Source organism: Pelobates fuscus, chromosome 13 (assembly GCF_036172605.1).
Source record: "Pelobates fuscus isolate aPelFus1 chromosome 13, aPelFus1.pri, whole genome shotgun sequence".
Lineage (NCBI taxonomy): Eukaryota > Metazoa > Chordata > Amphibia > Anura > Pelobatidae > Pelobates > Pelobates fuscus.
This window is the reverse complement of record NC_086329.1, coordinates 4020572-4038511: the sequence shown is the minus strand read 5'-3', so window position 1 is coordinate 4038511 and position 17940 is coordinate 4020572. Positions and strand designations below refer to the sequence as shown.

The following is a 17940-nucleotide window of genomic DNA, read 5'->3' as shown; positions in this document are numbered from 1 at the left end:
TTTTAGGTGCTGGGTAGTTGCAGCAGTAAGGAAAAAGAGGGGGGGGGGGGAATCTGTGGAGGGGTGTAGACTCATTGCTTCCTGGGGATTCCCCATGGTGTCACTTTGATAGCCTAGCTAGCCTCATTGTGCACATAGCTCTGCTTGCAGAGAGGTGGTACCCTCCAGCTTCGAGCGCTGAGGCTGGTGGCATTCCAATTTTTATTTGTGGTGCGTGGATTCGGGCAGGCATTGCTGTCTCCAGCACCACGGGGTAGTGAGACTTATGAGTGGGTTCATAGGGGCGCTACGAGGGTGAGGATAGTGGTGGCCACACTTAGTGGACTGCTGTAACGAGGGAGGCATATGGATTTCGGGCCGGTGTCAGCTGTTATCCTTGGCCGCTGGTAGTGAGACTTACGAAAGTTGTTCTCCGAGCGGGGACACTACGAGGTTGAGGGAGGTGGCTTTGGCCACATGAGTAAAGGAAAGGGATTACTGTTGATTTTATTTGAACTGTGATGCATGCACTGTATTTCAATTGAATTGTTGTTGTAATTGGGAGTCATTCAAACTCCTGTGTCTGTCTCTACTTTCACTTTACTTTTACTTTTTACTCTACTTCCTGTGTTATTTACACTATCCACTCCTATTTCTCTTGTGAGAGAAGTGATTGGTCACACACTTCTCACCTCGCTCCTAGGCGGAATTAGTGACTAGTCTACGTTTTGGGAAGACGCACTTGGGGGGACTCCCACCCTTCCGAGTGGCAGTCGAGCATTGTAGACGCTCTTGTTACGGACCGTTTCAGCATAAAAGGGGAAAAATCCGTTTAGGCGATAATCCCCTTTTCCCAAAAAGGCACAGCTACTGTAAAAGCACCAAAACTCACGAACTGGATATAGGTGAATAAGGTAGCACTCCAGCTGGAACCTCACAAATAGCTGCTAGCAGATGAATAGGAAAAGCAGACATCAGCTTACACACCTTAGCAATCAATCTCCAACAGCATACAGTGAATCCCCCCCAAGAACGAGACAAGGCTCCGTGTTGAGGGTCAAGCAGTGGTCTGTTTATTCAGGGCTACCTGCCCCTGTATTTATGCAGGTCTCCCACCTGGTGGACACTCCCCTAGGGGACCAGATGGAAGACTGAAACAGCAGACAGACATGTATCATTTTCGTACACACAGCCACAATACTTTCCCACAATGCATCCTGGTTTCCTCCTCCCTGCCCTGGAGATAATTAATGAAGTAATTCAATTATCTCCTAAGACAAAGGCCAGACTCCATTATGCACATGGTGACACAGAAACAGACTATCACTTTAAAATACATACAGACACATTTTATACATAAAACACAGACATGTAACATATCCCCAGATAGCTCAGGTCTGGGTGCACATTATTAGGTGAATGGCACCCAGACCACCCGAATACATTTTAATTGCCATGGAGCTAAAGTCTTTAATTATACGAACAGGCTCCATGGCAGGCTATCTGGGTTACTACAGTTCACATAAAACATAAAATACCGAATTTCCCTGCATTCACCAAATTCATACGAATGAGAACCAGGGGCTGGAGGTTCAGCGGTGCCTGCACGTAAAAGTGTCCGATTTTGGTGCATGAAAGCCGGGCAGAAAAGTGTTGGCTGCCCGGGGAGCTCCAGAACAGCGCCACCTAGCGGCCGCTAAGTGTAACAGCGGCCACACAGTTAACAGGCAATTAACCGCAGCTTCAGGGAGGTAAATTGGCAGCACACTCCAGCTTCTGGGTGGCCAATTAACAACGCCGGACGGCTTCCCACGGCTCTGGGGAGGTTGGTGAACGGCTGTTTGTTCGGTAGATGAAATCTACCAAACTGCTGTGCAGAGAGGGAGAAATAAATCCTTCTGCACAGTAAGATTAACCCTTTAGCTGCCGGTCCATAATCCAAAGGCAGCAGGCGGGCAACCAGGCTCCTCCAATACAATGTGGCGAGATTGGTTTCGTCACAGCTCTGTTTCATTTTCCTTTCCCTATATCTGGGACGCCTTTTATAGGGGGATATGGGACAGGGATTGACTAAGCCCGGTAAGGGCTGGTTAGCGTGTGATCTAGTTGAAGATAGAGAGGGTGAAGAGATGGTTAAAGGAGTTGAAAAGATTGCTAAAGTGTGTAAAATTGCTGTGCCTTCATGTGGTAGATTGCAGCCAGAAAGCTGGCGTAGATTACTGACAGAGAAGAAAGGCAAGCTTACAGATAATGATTTATTACGTACTGCTGAAGCATGGTACAGAGTAGCAAAAGCTATTCAGCAGGAAGGTTGGGTTGAGGAAGAAATAGATCACAAAGGTGTAAAATTGTATGTATATCATAATAATTATGTTGCTGGGGCATTCCCTCAGCCAGCGCCCCGAAATGGCGCCCAGGGGATGTCCATCCCCAAGGTTCAGTCAGCAATAAGTGACAGCCAGCTGACCATGTTCCCCACTCCCAATCCTCCCAACAGCCATCCCGTCATTTCCCCTGTTTGTCCGGTCCTGAATTCTGATGGATCATTATTTTCCCCATCATCATCCCTAACATTCCCATCATCCTCATCCATCCCTGCACTACCTTCTCTGCCTAATCCTAACATTTCATCCGCCATTCCTTCCCTACGCTCTCTCTCCGTCAATAATCCTACCCTCCCACTTGCATCCACCCAGTTCTCTAACCCCTCCTCACCCGCTACTGTCAATCCCACTACACCCGCTCCGGCCCCTCCTACTACACCCACCTCTGCTAATCTCTCTCCGCTCTCTCTCCTTCCCACCCCTCCCACAGCCCAGGTTCCCACCCCTTCAGTTTCATATCCGTATCCCGGATGTCCCACCTCCTTCCCTAATCCCTGCCCAACTAACCCACCCTCCCCAGGTTCCGCCCAAACCCCTACCCAGTTGTCTTGGTCCTACCCCTTCCCTTACCCCTTGGCCCTGCCCTATCCAAACCAAGCCTACTTCCTTTCCCAAGCCACTCCCCAGACCCCGGTCATGACCAATCCGGCACAGTCTGCCCCGGATGTGCCCACTTCCAACATGGCCGCCACTTCCTCCCTTAACCCTAACGCAGCTTCCTTTCACGCCTCCAATATGGCGGCCCCCAGTCATCCAGCACCCCTAATGCCGGTACTTCCCGGTGATTACTCACCCCAAGCTCATAATCCACTGGCCACTCCAGCTTCTGGGATTCCCTCATTTCCCCCGGTTCTGACACCTCAAATGGCCCCATCACTCAGAGGGGTCCAGGTCACAGATGAGGATGAGTATGAGGAGGGATCCCAGGGCTCACAGGATGCCACGGGGCCCCCGCCCCGCCGTTCCCTCGATGATCCTTTCGGACATACGGGCCGGGGGGATCAGGCCCCTCCTAAATATGTAGCTTTTAATCCTACTCAGGCTAGTGCCCTGATGAAATCACTCCCTGACCCAGAAAAGCAACCTATGCCTTTTTACCGAGGGATAGTTCAGATTCAAAAGACTTATTCTGCAGCATGGCGTAATTTACTGAGCATTTGTGCTATTAAAGCTGGGGATGCATACTGGCCCAGCATGGCCCGCCACCTCAGTACAGATCTGCTTATAAGTGACATTGATTACCCCTCCGGAGTAACTTTTTGCAACCAACTAAAAGAGTGGGCTAAGGACAAACTTGCAGATCAGGCTGCTGGCCTTACTGATATTGTACAAGACAAAGGAGAATCAGTGGAAAGGTTTCATGCAAGACTGTTTCAACTGTTTACAGATTTGGGATTTGATCTCACAGACAAGATCCATTCTCAAATGCTGTCTGGTGCATTTGTCCAAGGTGTTAAAGACTCCATACGCAAGGGAATCATTGCTGCACGCCCTGAATATAAGGTAGTCCCTCTGGATACCTTACTCTTAGTTGCTAGGGGTCTGGAATCTGCCCAGACTCCTAGAAGGCCCAATTCAGCTCCTCTCATGGTGTCCCGCACCGGACCTGTCCCTAAAGGCACCAAACCCGAGGATGGATATTGCTTCAATTGCAAAGCTAAAGGACATTTCAAAAATGATTGCCCTGAACCCAAGAAGATGTCCAAACCTACCCCTGGCCCCAAGGCCTCAAAAACAGTTCCAATAGTTGAGGAACCTGATGAATAGGAATTTGGCAAGCCTGTGTCATTAACCCCTGTCATGGCAGTGTCTTCAGGGGATATGGGGGGGGGGGGGGCACTTGCCACTGTGACTCTACCAATTGAAGGACAACCTACTACATTTCTTGTTGACACAGGTGCAGCCCGAAGTGTTCTACGAGAACAAGACCTGCCAGACCCATCTTTTCTGTCAAATATTGATGTCTCTTGTGTAGGAGTGGATGGCCAACCAAGACACAGTCCTTTAACAACTCCATTACGAGTTGGCAACTACCCTAGCTTGCTTGCTCGTTTTGTGGTATCCTCCACATGCCCAATTAACCTGTTAGGCGCTGATGTCCTCTCACGCCTGCAGGCATCTATCATCTTCACTCCAGATGGACAAGTAGAACTATCTACCCCTCCATCTGTATCAGACACCTCAGCCTTGTGCTCCCTGCCTTTGATGCTCCATTTAGAAGAACCCCATGGGGAGGCAAAGGAACAGAGGTCCAATTTCCCGGATTCACTAAAGACAAAGGTACCTGCAAAACTATGGTCCTCAGGCCCAGAGGACATAGGTCACCTAAAAGTTCCACCTGTGGTGGTAAAGCTCATTCCAGGAGCTAAGTTACCAAGAAAACCACAATATCCTTTAAAACCAGCTCAAGCTGCAGCTATCTCAAGTCAAATCAAAGCACTCTTGGAGAAGGGTGCTCTCGTGAAATGTGAATCAAAATGCAACACCCCATTATTTCCTGTGAAGAAGAAAACTCCAAAAGGTGAACCAGAGAAGTACAGAATGGTTCAGGATCTCCGTGCAGTGAATGAAGCAACAGTCCTGGACACCCCTATTGTGCCAAACCCACACACTCTGCTCTCTGGGGTCCCACCTTCTGCAAAATACTTCAGTCATTGATCTGGCCAATGCCTTCTTCAGTGTACCACTGGATCCAATTTGCCAATACCTGTTTGCCTTCACACATGAAATGCAACAGTACACATGGACTGTCATGCCCCAAGGGGCACAAAACTCTCCAAGTCAATTTGCAAAGGCCATGTGCTCTATCCTTGATCCATGGCAAGCAGACCATCCAAAAGTTGTCCTGCTCCAGTATGTGGATGATTTACTGCTCTGTGGAGATGACATACCTACAACTGAAGAATGTTCAATTAGTCTCCTTTGCTATTTAGCAGAACAAGGATGCAAAGCTTCACTTCTCAAGCTGCAATTCTGTCAACCTACAGTAATCTTCCTTGGACATTGTCTATCTCAAGGTACCAGACATCTCACCCGTGACCGAGTTAGAGCTGTACTGGATATTCCACCTCCAAGGACTTCAAAATCTCTACATGCCTTCTTAGGCCTCATTTCCTACTGCCGAGCATGGATCCCAGAAGCCTCTCTGCTTATGCAACCACTCTATGATGCACTCAAGTCAGACCCATTCTGCCTGACCAATGAAGCACATGACAACTTCTGCACACTAAAACGTGCCATTGCATCTGCTCCTGCTCTAGGCCTACCAGACTATACCAAACCCTTCAAGTTGTTTGTCTCTGAAAGACAAGGCCATGCTACAGGAGTCCTTACTCAAACTAATGACTCAAGAGGCCGTCAAAGACCTATTGGATTTTTCTCCTGCCAGCTGGATATCGTGGCCAGAGGGACCCCTTCTTGCCTTAGGGCCGTTTTTGCAGCAAGAGAACTCATTGAAAGAACTGCAGACCTGGTCCTTGGCCACCCTCTAGTTGTCTTGGCCCCTCATGACATTTCTGCCATCATCAACCAAGTACAACTCAAGCATGTGTCTCCTGCAAGACACCTACGCCTCCAATGTCATCTCCTGTTACCTGACAACATTACCATACAAAGATGTCAAGTTCTCAATCCGTCCACTCTTCTCCCACTACCTGAGGGAGGTATCCACTATGGGTTTATCATGGATGAAACCTACATCTACCTTCTTGCTGGGACCATCAAGAGAATGCATCCTGATTTATCCTTTCATGATGAACAAGCTCCTCTCTGCGAAGGACCAGGATATGCCTTCTGTACCATGTGGTATAAGCCAAACATCACTCCTGAACCTTGCTACGAAGATGAGCTTTATCACCTGGTGGAGGTGAAACTCACTGCACAAGACTTCTACTGTGACTCTGAAGGCAACAGCATGGCCTTGATTCAACTACCTTCAGAACTCAAATACTTGTACTGTCATTGGGATACTGCCATTCCACATGTCCATGTCACCAAGTTGAAAACAAAATCATGGAATGATCTTGGGCCCATGGCAAAATTATGGGCCACCATGGATGAATCACAGCTACAGGAAAATGGCATTGTCAAATACCCAACAACTGACCATCTTGAAGCATGACCACGCCACTTCCTGGAAAATGAATTTCAAGATCTGGTCATAGTGAATGATTATGACCCAGAGACACCTCATGACTGTTTTGAACAGATGAAAATGGAGACAATACATCTACCAACTGTACATGAGAATCCATTAACAAATCCTGATTTCACTCTGTTTGTGGACGGTTCAAGGTATGCTGATGAAGAAGGAAAATACCACACAGGATATGCCGTGACCACAACAGATGAAGTTATCAAATCATCATCTTTACCACCAGCAATGTCTGCACAAGAAGCTGAATTGCAAGCCCTGACTTCAGCATGCAAAATCTCCGAAGGAAAACGTGCCAACATCTACACAGATTCAAGATACGCTCTGGGTGTGGCACATGACTTCGGACTAATTTGGAAAACAAGAGGATTTCTTACCACAGCCGGTACACCAGTCAAGCACAGCTCTGCAATTAAGGAACTAATGGATGCCCTCCTACTCCCTGAAGAAGTGGCCATCTTGAAAGTGAAGGCACATGGGAAGTTGGATACAGATGAAGCAAAGGGCAACCATTTGGCTGATCAGGCTGCTAAGCAAGCGGCAAGAAAATTGCAGGAAGTGGATGAAGAAGTGTCCGGACACGAAGAAATTCCTATTTTTACCTTGCAGACTCTTCCTACTGACCTAAGAATCTTACGGGAACAGCAAGCTACAACTACCCCCGAAGAAATACAGAAATGGAAGAAGAAAGGAGCAGTCCTAAAGGATGGAGTATACTATAACAACTTTAGATTCTGCCTTCCTAAGAATTTATATCCAGCAGTTGTCCAATGGGCACATGGACCTGCACATCTGTCAAAAGACTTAATGGCCGCCCTCATACAAAAGTATTATGAAGCACCTGGAATCACAACATTGATCAACAGCTTCTGTAGGGCCTGTGTCATTTGCGCAAAATGCAATCCAGGAAAACCAACCAAAGTGCCCTTGAAACACCTGGCTAAGCCCATGTACCCATTCCAGAGAATTCAGATTGATCACATACAAATGCCCAAGAGTGGGCCTCATGAGTATGCACTAGTAATAGTGGACATGTTCTCAGGCTGGCCAGAAGCCTATCCAGTGGCTAATATCACTACCAAAACAACAGCAAAACGCCTACTTACAGATATTGTATGTAGATTTGGACTTCCAGAAGTCATTGAGAGTGACCAGGGCCCAGCCTTTACAGCAACAGTGACTAAAGAAATTTGGACTGCTCTGGGGGGTGACCCTAGCTTTTCACACCCCTTACCACCCACAAAATAGTGGCAAAGTGGAACGCATGAATGGCACCCTAAAAGCCAGAATGTTAAAAATGTCACAAGAAACAAAGATGCCCTGGCCAGAAAGCCTGTCAATAGCTTTATTCAGCGTTAGGCACACACCTAGAGGGAAGCACTCACTATCCCCATATGAGATTCTATTTGGGACTGCACCCAGACTAGGTTGTTATTACCCGCAACAGTTGCAGCTTCAAACTGATGTTTTAGTAGACTATGTAACTGAACTTGCAAGTGCCTTGAACAAAATACATGCCCAAGTTTTCTCTTCAATTCCAGATCCTGAATCTGATACGGGTATCCACAACCTGCTTCCCGGAGATTGGGTTCTGGTCAAGAAATTTGTGCGGAAACACACCCTGGAACCAAGATTTGACGGACCATTCCAAGTTCTCTTAATTACTTCAACCTCCGTCAAGTTGGCTGGCAGGCCACATTGGATCCACGCTTCCCATTGCAAGAAGACTCCTGCCCCAGAGGAAGCAGATACCACACAACCATGTACCTCTGGTACATCATCTCCTTAATTAGCCTAATTAAGGCCCAACAAGTAGCCATCACCAAAGATGCCAGTGGGTATACCTTCTGGTACAATTCTTCATGTACCCGTGTGGCTACTTACACTTTTGATTACTGTGACATTGTAGATTGCCCATTCCCTACGTCACAAATTCAAAACATCTATAGAGATATCCCTCACTTAAAGGACCCCTATGTTTGTGTAGTTGACAAACAATGGGGGCATATTTGTAACCACTGGGGGGCGGCGGGATGGAATGCCGGGCCTGCCTGGGGTTACAAACCAAAAAGTGCCTTATCTAAAGTAGATGATCATGGTAGATCCCTTCTCCAAAGAATGACTCTGAGGAAGCCTGGAGGGGGTATACCTATGAAATTAATCCTAAATATTGAGCATCCGAGCCCAACAGATGCAGACCAGTATGTAATGGGAATGTATTGGAAGAAAGGTTCCTATAACAAGCTAGGGCATTTCTACCTTAAAGATATGTGCCACTCTCCAGAGTGGCAAGGGGCCACCCATATGGTCTCAAATCCATTAAAACCACACATCCAGTCCTTTAAAGACATGATGGCCATTGCTAACCCCACCTTTGAAGATACCATGGCCGCTGAAACAGGTTTTAATGATGTTAATTTATGGTTAGAATGGATGAAATATAATGCCAACAAACATAACAGAACCGCATGCTATGTGTGTGGTGGTGCCCGGCCTCACCTCGGCACCGTACCTTTAACCTTGCCAGTAGATATAGAAGAATGTGTTTTGAGTCTTTTTGCCTACCACTACAATTTCAATAGGTCCCTCTGCAAAGCATGGACAGTGGAATATCCTCTCTTAGCCAAGGATGTCAAACCCCCAGATGGTGTTACAGTTTATAAAGGTAACTACACTTGTTATGCTAATTATGATGGAATTGGTAAATTCTTGGGTAACTTCTCTAAAGGGTATTGTGCCACCTACAGAACTGTTCCTATGTACCTGTTACAATTCCATACTAGGTCATTGGGGGATATTTATTGGTTGTGTGGGGATTTACAGTTAAGATCCAGGATGGACAAGGAATGGTGGGTGGAGTGTACTCTGGCTAAAGCCATCATGCCTATACATATTATCTCTGACACGCACCCTGACACACATGAGTCCAAACACACACCAACCAAGGTTAAGCGTGAAGCCCCAGTAAAAGGCAGTTTTGACCCTCACATTTACATTGATGCCATTGGGGTGCCTAGGGGGGTGCCCAATGAATTTAAAGCAAGAGATGAAGTTGCTGCAGGATTTGAATCACTTTTTACCATAGTTACTGCAAACAAGAATTTGAATTGGATAAATTACATTTATTACAACCAACAACGCTTTGTTAACTACACCAGGGATGCCCTCCAGGGTTTAGCCGAACAGCTGCAGGCTACATCCCAAATGTCCTTCCAGAATAGAATGGCCTTAGACATGATTCTAGCTGAAAAAGGGGGTGTATGTAAAATTTTGCCCGACACCATGACATGTTGTACTTACATCCCAGAAAACACAGGCCCTAATGGTAAAGTCACCTTAGCCATAGAAAAATTAAATGAGCTCTCTGAAGAGTTAAAAAGGAATTCTGGGATAAAAGATCCCTGGGAAAGATGGTTTGGTTGGATGACAGGATGGCAAAAAGCTTTAATGCATATTGGTATGGCAATACTAATTTCTCTTTTTATCTTTGCTCTTCTCGTTTGTTGTGTCCTCCCTTGTCTGAGAAAATTCCTATTGAAGACTGTAGACCAAGCGGCACCCACTTTTGCACATCTGACAGTTGATGACAAAGATTTCCAAGATCTCAACTCACCCTGTATACCGCTGCAAACTATCCCCTATACTGATAAAGTGCAAGAGTTCTAGGTAGGGACCAGCTTAGGGACAGCATCCGTCAGTATAGGTAAAGTCTACCGTGTGGAGAAGTGGTGGGCTAGCCACCGTGGGATACCCATGGGAGTGAAGCGTTCGAGAGCCGTACTGACGGATGAGATAGCCTACTAGGGTCAGCTTGAGGGACAGAATTGCACTTTGCAATAACACCTAGCTAGCGGCCACGGGGTTTCTGTGCCTTTGGGCTAACACGTCTTCTGGTATTAACACAATAAAGTTTATCTTTTTTAGAATCTAACATTTCATAGGGGGGACTGATGTAGAATTATTAAAAAGCTGTATTAAACCTGTGTTGAATTTTTGCACTAACTCCATTATTAACCACATTACCTGACAGATCCTCCATTTTAACTACATTACATGACAGAATTTCCTAACAGCATTTAGTATAATGAATAGAGACTGTATTTTCTAGAAAGACATGACTAACACCGGAATTATTGAGCTCCTGTAACATGCAACAAAGTATAGCCAAGGCCATGAGAAAGCTGCTTTAATGAAATGTTCTATTCATAAAAAGGACCCTGAATCTGACCACGAGTCTGACATCACTAACTACCCAAAATGACGCCCAAGCCCCCCTTCCCACCGAGTAAGCCTCGTGCTGGGTAAGATGGCACATGAGCCATCTGCCCACACCCGTGTCCAGAATAACGCCACCTCCCGGTGGGAGGACACCTAGCTAACCACTTAGTTCTTGAGCCAATTAATAATATTGATGGGTGGACATTGACATAACCACTTAACATTTAATCCAATTAATGATGTTTATTTACTGCTATCTTGATATGCAATGATGATGTAATTTTGCTCTTATAAGGGTCTGCGAGACCGCTTTTAATCAGATGCCATTAAATTTTCTCGAAGTGCTTTTAACCTGAACTCCGTGTGTCAGTGTGAACTTACTTCTGCGTATACGCAATTTAATCATCTCAGATTTGGACAGGAACAGATAGACATTTAAACATATTTGTTTATTTCTAAATTAATCTACATCATATATATATATATATTGTTGAACTAATTTGCATATGCCCACCCAGAATCCTTTGCGGTTGCAACATCGCTGCAGTTTTTGGATTTCTGTGGGAAAAGCAAGTCTTATGGCTTGACTGGTGTGCAGATTTTTGTTTAACATTGTATTAACTATATATATATATATATATATATATATAATTACTCACACCCCTGGTTATATTGTGTATTTATATACTCCCACCCCTGGTTATATTGTATATATATATACTCACACCCCTGGTTATATTATATATACTCACACCCCTGGTTATATTGTACATACTCACACCCCTGGTTATATTGTATTATTGTATATATATACTCACACCCCTGGTTATATTGTACATACTCACACCCCTGGTTATATTGTACATACTCACACCCCTGGTTATATTATATATACTCACACCCCTGGTTATATTATATATACTCACACCCCTGGTTATATTGTATGTGTATGTATATATATATATATATATATATATATATATACTCCCACCCCTGGTTATATTATATATACTCACACCCCTGGTTATATTGTGTATATATACTCACACCCCTGGTTATATTGTGTATATATATACTCTCACCCCTGGTTATAATATATATACTCCCACCCCTGGTTATAATATATATACTCCCACCCCTGGTTATAATATATATACTCCCACCCCTGGTTATATTATATATACTCACACCCCTGGTTATATTGTGTATATATATATACTCTCACCCCTGGTTATATTGTGTGTATATATATACTCTCACCCCTGGTTATAATATATATACTCCCACCCCTGGTTATAATATATATACTCCCACCCCTGGTTATAATATATATACTCCCACCCCTGGTTATATTATATATACTCACACCCCTGGTTATATTGTGTATATATATATACTCTCACCCCTGGTTATATTATATATACTCACACCCCTGGTTATATTGTGTGTATATATATATACTCACACCCCTGGTTATATTATATATACTCACACCCCTGGTTATATTGTGTATATATACTCACACCCCTGGTTATATTGTGTATATATATATATATACTCACACCCCTGGTTATATTGTATACACTCACACCCCTGGTTATATTATATATACTCACACCCCTGGTTATATTATATATACTCACACCCCTGGTTATATTATATATACTCACACCCCTGGTTATATTGTGTGTGTATATATATATATACTCACACCCCTGGTTATATTATATATACTCACACCCCTGGTTATATTATATATACTCACACCCCTGGTTATATTATATATACTCACACCCCTGGTTATATTGTGTATATATACTCACACCCCTGGTTATATTGTATACACTCACACCCCTGGTTATATTGTATACACTCACACCCCTGGTTATATTGTATACACTCACACCCCTGGTTATATTGTATACACTCACACCCCTGGTTATATTATATATACTCACACCCCTGGTTATATTATATATACTCACACCCTGGTTATATTATATATACTCACACCCCTGGTTATATTGTGTATATATATATATATACTCACACCCCTGGTTATATTGTGTATATATATATATATATATACTCACACCCCTGGTTATAATGTATATACACCCCCACAGCCCCCCATTCACCCCATGTGATAATTACCTCTGTTGTCCAATGCTATACATTAAGCAGTACTGATGGTTTAAATCTATGGCTCAGACCCCGCCCCTTCATAGATAAACACACCCATTTTAAGAAAGCCACTCCCCTCTTCCCCAGCTATTGGTTATTCTCGGTCACTCAGCAATATGACGATAGAGATCTAAACACCCGAGATCCCCAGGCCGACTATTGAGTGATTAGAACAATTGGCCGCCATGTTTCCGGAGACAAAGAGTCACTGAGGGTAATTTAGCTGTTTCACAAACATTTCACTCAGTATAGTGTCTGTCTCTGTATAGTGTCAGTCTCTGTATATTGTCTGTCAGTCTCTGTATAGTGTCAGTCTCTGTATAGTGTCTGTCTCTGTATAGTGTCTGTCCGTCTCTGTATAGTGCCTGTCTCTGTATAGTGCCTGTCTGCCTCTGTATAGTGTCTGTCTCTGTATAGTGTCTGTCTGTCTCTGTATAGTGTCTGTCTGTCTCTGTATAGTGCCTGTCTCTCTCTGTATAGTGCCTGTCTCTGTATAGTGCCTGTCTCTGTATAGTGCCTGTCTCTGTATAGCGTCTGTCTCTGTATAGCGTCTGTCTCTGTATAGTGTCTGTCTGTCTCTGTATAGTGCCTGTCACTGTATAGTGCCTGTCTCTGTATAGCGTCTGTGTCTGTCTGTCTCGGTATAGTGTCTGTCTCTGTATAGTGTCTGTCTCTGTATAGTGTCTGTCTCTGTATAGTGTCAGTCTCAGTATAGTGTCTCTATCTCTGTATAGTGTCTGTCTCTGTATAGTCTATCTGTCTCTGTATAGTGTCTGTCTCTGTATAGTGTCTGTCTGTCTCTGTATAGTGCCTGTCTCTGTATAGTGTCAGTCTCAGTATAGTGTCTCTATCTCTGTATAGTGCCTGTCTCTGTATAGTGTCTGTCTGTCTCTGTATAGTGCCTGTCACTGTATAGTGCCTGTCTCTGTATAGCGTCTGTCTCTGTATAGTGCCTGTCTCTGTATAGTGTCTGTCTGTCTCGGTATAGTGTCTGTCTGTCTCTGTATAGTGTCTGTCTCTGTATAGTGTCTGTCTGTCTGTCTCTGTATAGTGTCAGTCTCAGTATAGTGTCTCTATCTCTGTATAGTGTCTGTCTCTGTATAGTCTATCTGTCTCTGTATAGTGTCTGTCTCTGTATAGTGTCTGTCTCTGTATAGTGTCTGTCTCTGTATAGTGTCTGTCTCTGTATAGTGCCTGTCTCTGTATAGTGTCAGTCTCAGTATAGTGTCTCTATCTCTGTATAGTGCCTGTCTCTGTATAGTGCCTGTCTCTGTATAGTGCCTGTCTCTGTATAGTGTCTGTCTGTCTCTGTATAGTGCCTGTCACTGTATAGTGCCTGCCTCTGTATAGTGCCTGCCTCTGTATAGTGCCTGTCTCTGTATAGTGCCTGCCTCTGTATAGTGCCTGTCTCTGTATAGTGCCTGTCTGCCTCTGTATAGTGCCTGTCTCTGTATAGTGCCTGCCTCTGTATAGTGCCTGTCACTCTGTATAGTGTCTCTGTCTAGTGCCTGTCACTCTGTATAGTGCCTGTCACTCTGTATAGTGCCTGTCTCAGTCTCAGTCTCTGTACAGTGTCAGTGTCTGTATAGTGTGTGTCTGTCTCTGTATAGTTATTAAATGTAGAAAATAATCCAGGCACTCCAACGGATTCCAAAATCAAGGCAATTTTATTAGAACCAGGAACTACACAGCAACGTTTCGACCCCTTAGGGCCTTTGGAGTGACTGGATTATTTTCTACATTTAATAATTTTACATTTGGTCCATTTTGGTACTGGGACTTTTCCATTGGAGCACCCTGGATTCCATGACGAAGGGTTGAGTGCACTTCCATTATCTATATAAGTCTCTCTATAGTGCCTGTCTCTGAATAGTACGTCACTCTGTATAGTGTCTGTCTCTTTATAGTACATGTCACTCTGTATAGTGTCTGTATATTATGTATCACTCTGTATATAGTGTCTGTCTCTGTATATTATGTGTCACTCTGTATATAGTGTCTGTATATTTATGTGTCACTCTGTATATAGTGTCTGTCTCTTTATAGTACATGTCACTCTGTATAGTGTCTGTATATTATGTATCACTCTGTATATAGTGTCTGTCTCTGTATAGTGTCTGTATATTATGTATCACTCTGTATATAGTGTCTGTCTCTGTATAGTGTCTGTATATTATGTATCACTCTGTATATAGTGTCTGTCTCTGTATATTATGTATCACTCTGTATATAGTGTCTGTCTCTGTATATTATGTATCACTCTGTATATAGTGTCTGTCTCTGTATATTATGTGTCACTCTGTATATAGTGTCTGTATATTTATGTGTCACTCTGTATATAGTGTCTGTCTCTGTATATTATTTATCACTCTGTATATAGTGTCTGTCTCTGTATATTATGTATCACTCTGTATATAGTGTCTGTCTCTGTATATTATGTGTCACTCTGTATATAGTGTCTGTATATTTATGTGTCACTCTGTATATAGTGTCTGTCTCTGTATATTATTTATCACTCTGTATATAGTGTCTGTCTCTGTATATTATGTATCACTCTGTATATAGTGTCTGTCTCTGTATATTATGTATCACTCTGTATATAGTGTCTGTCTCTGTATATTATGTGTCACTCTGTATATAGTGTCTGTATATTTATGTGTCACTCTGTATATAGTGTCTGTCTCTGTATAGTGTCTGTATATTATGTGTCACTCTGTATATGTAGTGTCTGTATATTATGTATCACTCTGTATATAGTGTCTGTATATTTGTGTCACTCTGTATATAGTGTCTGTATATTTATGTATCACTCTGTATATAGTGTCTGTCTCTGTATAGTGTCTGTATATTTATGTGTCACTCTGTATTTAGTGTGTATCTGTATATTATGTATCACTCTGTATATAGTGTCTGTTTCTGTATAGTGTCTGTATATTATGTATCACTCTGTATATAGTGTCTGTCTCTGTATAGTGTCTGTATATTTATGTGTCACTCTGTATATAGTGTCTGTATATTTATGTATCACTCTGTATATAGTGTCTGTCTCTGTATAGTGTCTGTATATTTATGTGTCACTCTGTATATAGTGTGTATCTGTATATTATGTATCACTCTGTATATAGTGTCTGTTTCTGTATAGTGTCTGTATATTATGTGTCACTCTTTATATAGTGTCTGTTTCTGTATAGTGTCTGTATATTATGTATCACTGTATATAGTGTCTGTCTCTGTATAGTGTCTGTATATTATGTATCACTCTGTATATAGTGTCTGTCTCTGTATAGTGTCTGTATATTATGTATCACTCTATATATAGTGTCTGAAATGACAATCACCATTTAAATACAAAAACACTTACATATGACGTTACAAAATCCTGTACGGCTATTATTAAGGGTTACATTTGTGCAGTGGGAGGAGCTAAGCTGAATATCCCGGTATCAATCAATCAATGTAGCTTCAAGTTCTCTGGCTGTGACATCAGGAGGAAAATTATAAGTACTGATTTCCAGTCCTCGCTGCCATAAATGAAATCTCTTTCCTTCTGCGCCGTAGTGAAGCCTTATTGCAGGTTTCGTCCTCTCTCATCGATTTTCCTTTTACCGAAGAATGTGCTTTTATTTTTGTTTTAGGTGAAAACACTTTGTTGAATTGAACATTGCATATTTACCTACTTATTGTTCATGAAACAAATCATTTTTCTTAAAATTAGTGTAATTGTTTTTTAAAAAGTGGAGCGCAGCAAAAGATAGAAAATAATAAATAAAATGTATATACTTCTATATTTGTTCTTACTCCAAGTTGGTGGAATTCATATGCAAAGAAAAAGTAAACAAACAATAGTGTAATCCTGTCATATGCAGTAATAATATAAATGCAAATGACCTTAATTAATGTGGAGATCCTCACTCCTATCACTCTCATCCAGTGATAGCATAAAATCACAGAGGCTGTGTAATACTTACTATCAGGATTTTTGGAATATGGTTTATGCATACTATGTATATGAATTGCTATGCATTTGTTTTTACCTGTTGTATAGTACGTTATTCATTGTATTTATGTGAGAGCACTTTAAGGGTTAAATACTCCTGTGCAAAAATGTTGATCGTAGTCTGGACATATGTAAATTTTGGACTTATTGAGGGACCAATCACTACTTTGCCCATAAAAGTTTCTTTTTTAACCCCTTAAGGACCAAACTTCTGGAATAAAAGGGAATCATGACATGTCACACGTCATGTGTCCTTAAGGAGTTAAAAGATTGTGTGTATTACCACTCACGTCCTGATGAAGCCATAGGCGAAACGCGTAGACGTGCAAAGTGACCCCAGACGGTGGGCGGAGACAAGGAAGTCCGCGGCAGATTTAAACTGAAGTGTTCCGGAGACGGAGCTGCACAGCGGGAACGGAGACTACATCCTATACATTGACTGAGCTTTCGTGAGTAGCGGCAGATGTGCTGCATATACTCACTAACTTTTATCTAGTAAGAGGCAGTCATTCTCATACCCCGATTTGATCCATTTTGTCATATTTTATATTTTGTGTTAATCCATTTTTGATGATGGTAAGTATTACACAGCCTCTGTGATTTTATGCTATCACTGGATGAGAGTGATAGGAGTGAGGATCTCCACATTAATTAAGATAATTAGCATTTATATTATTACTGCATATGACAGGATTACACTATTGTTTGTTTACTTTTTCTTTGCATATGAATTCCACCAACTTGGAGTAAGAACAAATATATAAGTATATAAATGTATTTATTATTTTCTATCTATCGCTGCGCTCCACTTTTTATATTGACTATGTGTTAAGGGTGTTTGGCACTTGTGTGCAGCCTGCTTATTAATATACTTTTTAAAATATAATTTAGTTATCTTCTTATTTTTTAACCCATTTGAATGCCTTTTAGCGCTCTTATATATCCTCTATATTATCGGATGTAATTGTTTATTAAATAGCATCAGTAGAATGTGCACCACCTGTATTATTGCTGCGAATGTCTCA

General features: G+C 42.6%; 1 protein-coding gene across 1 annotated transcript in view; it reads right to left on the bottom strand.

Annotated features, from left to right (window-relative positions):
• ERG28 (ergosterol biosynthesis 28 homolog) overlaps positions 1-12965 on the bottom strand; it is a 33286-nt gene extending 20321 nt beyond the window's left edge. Inside the window, exon 1 of the mRNA XM_063440392.1 lies at positions 12889-12965. The gene's annotated coding sequence lies outside the window, so the exon portion shown is untranslated. The remainder of the gene's footprint in view (positions 1-12888) is intronic.
• Between the last annotated feature and the right edge of the window lie 4975 nt (positions 12966-17940).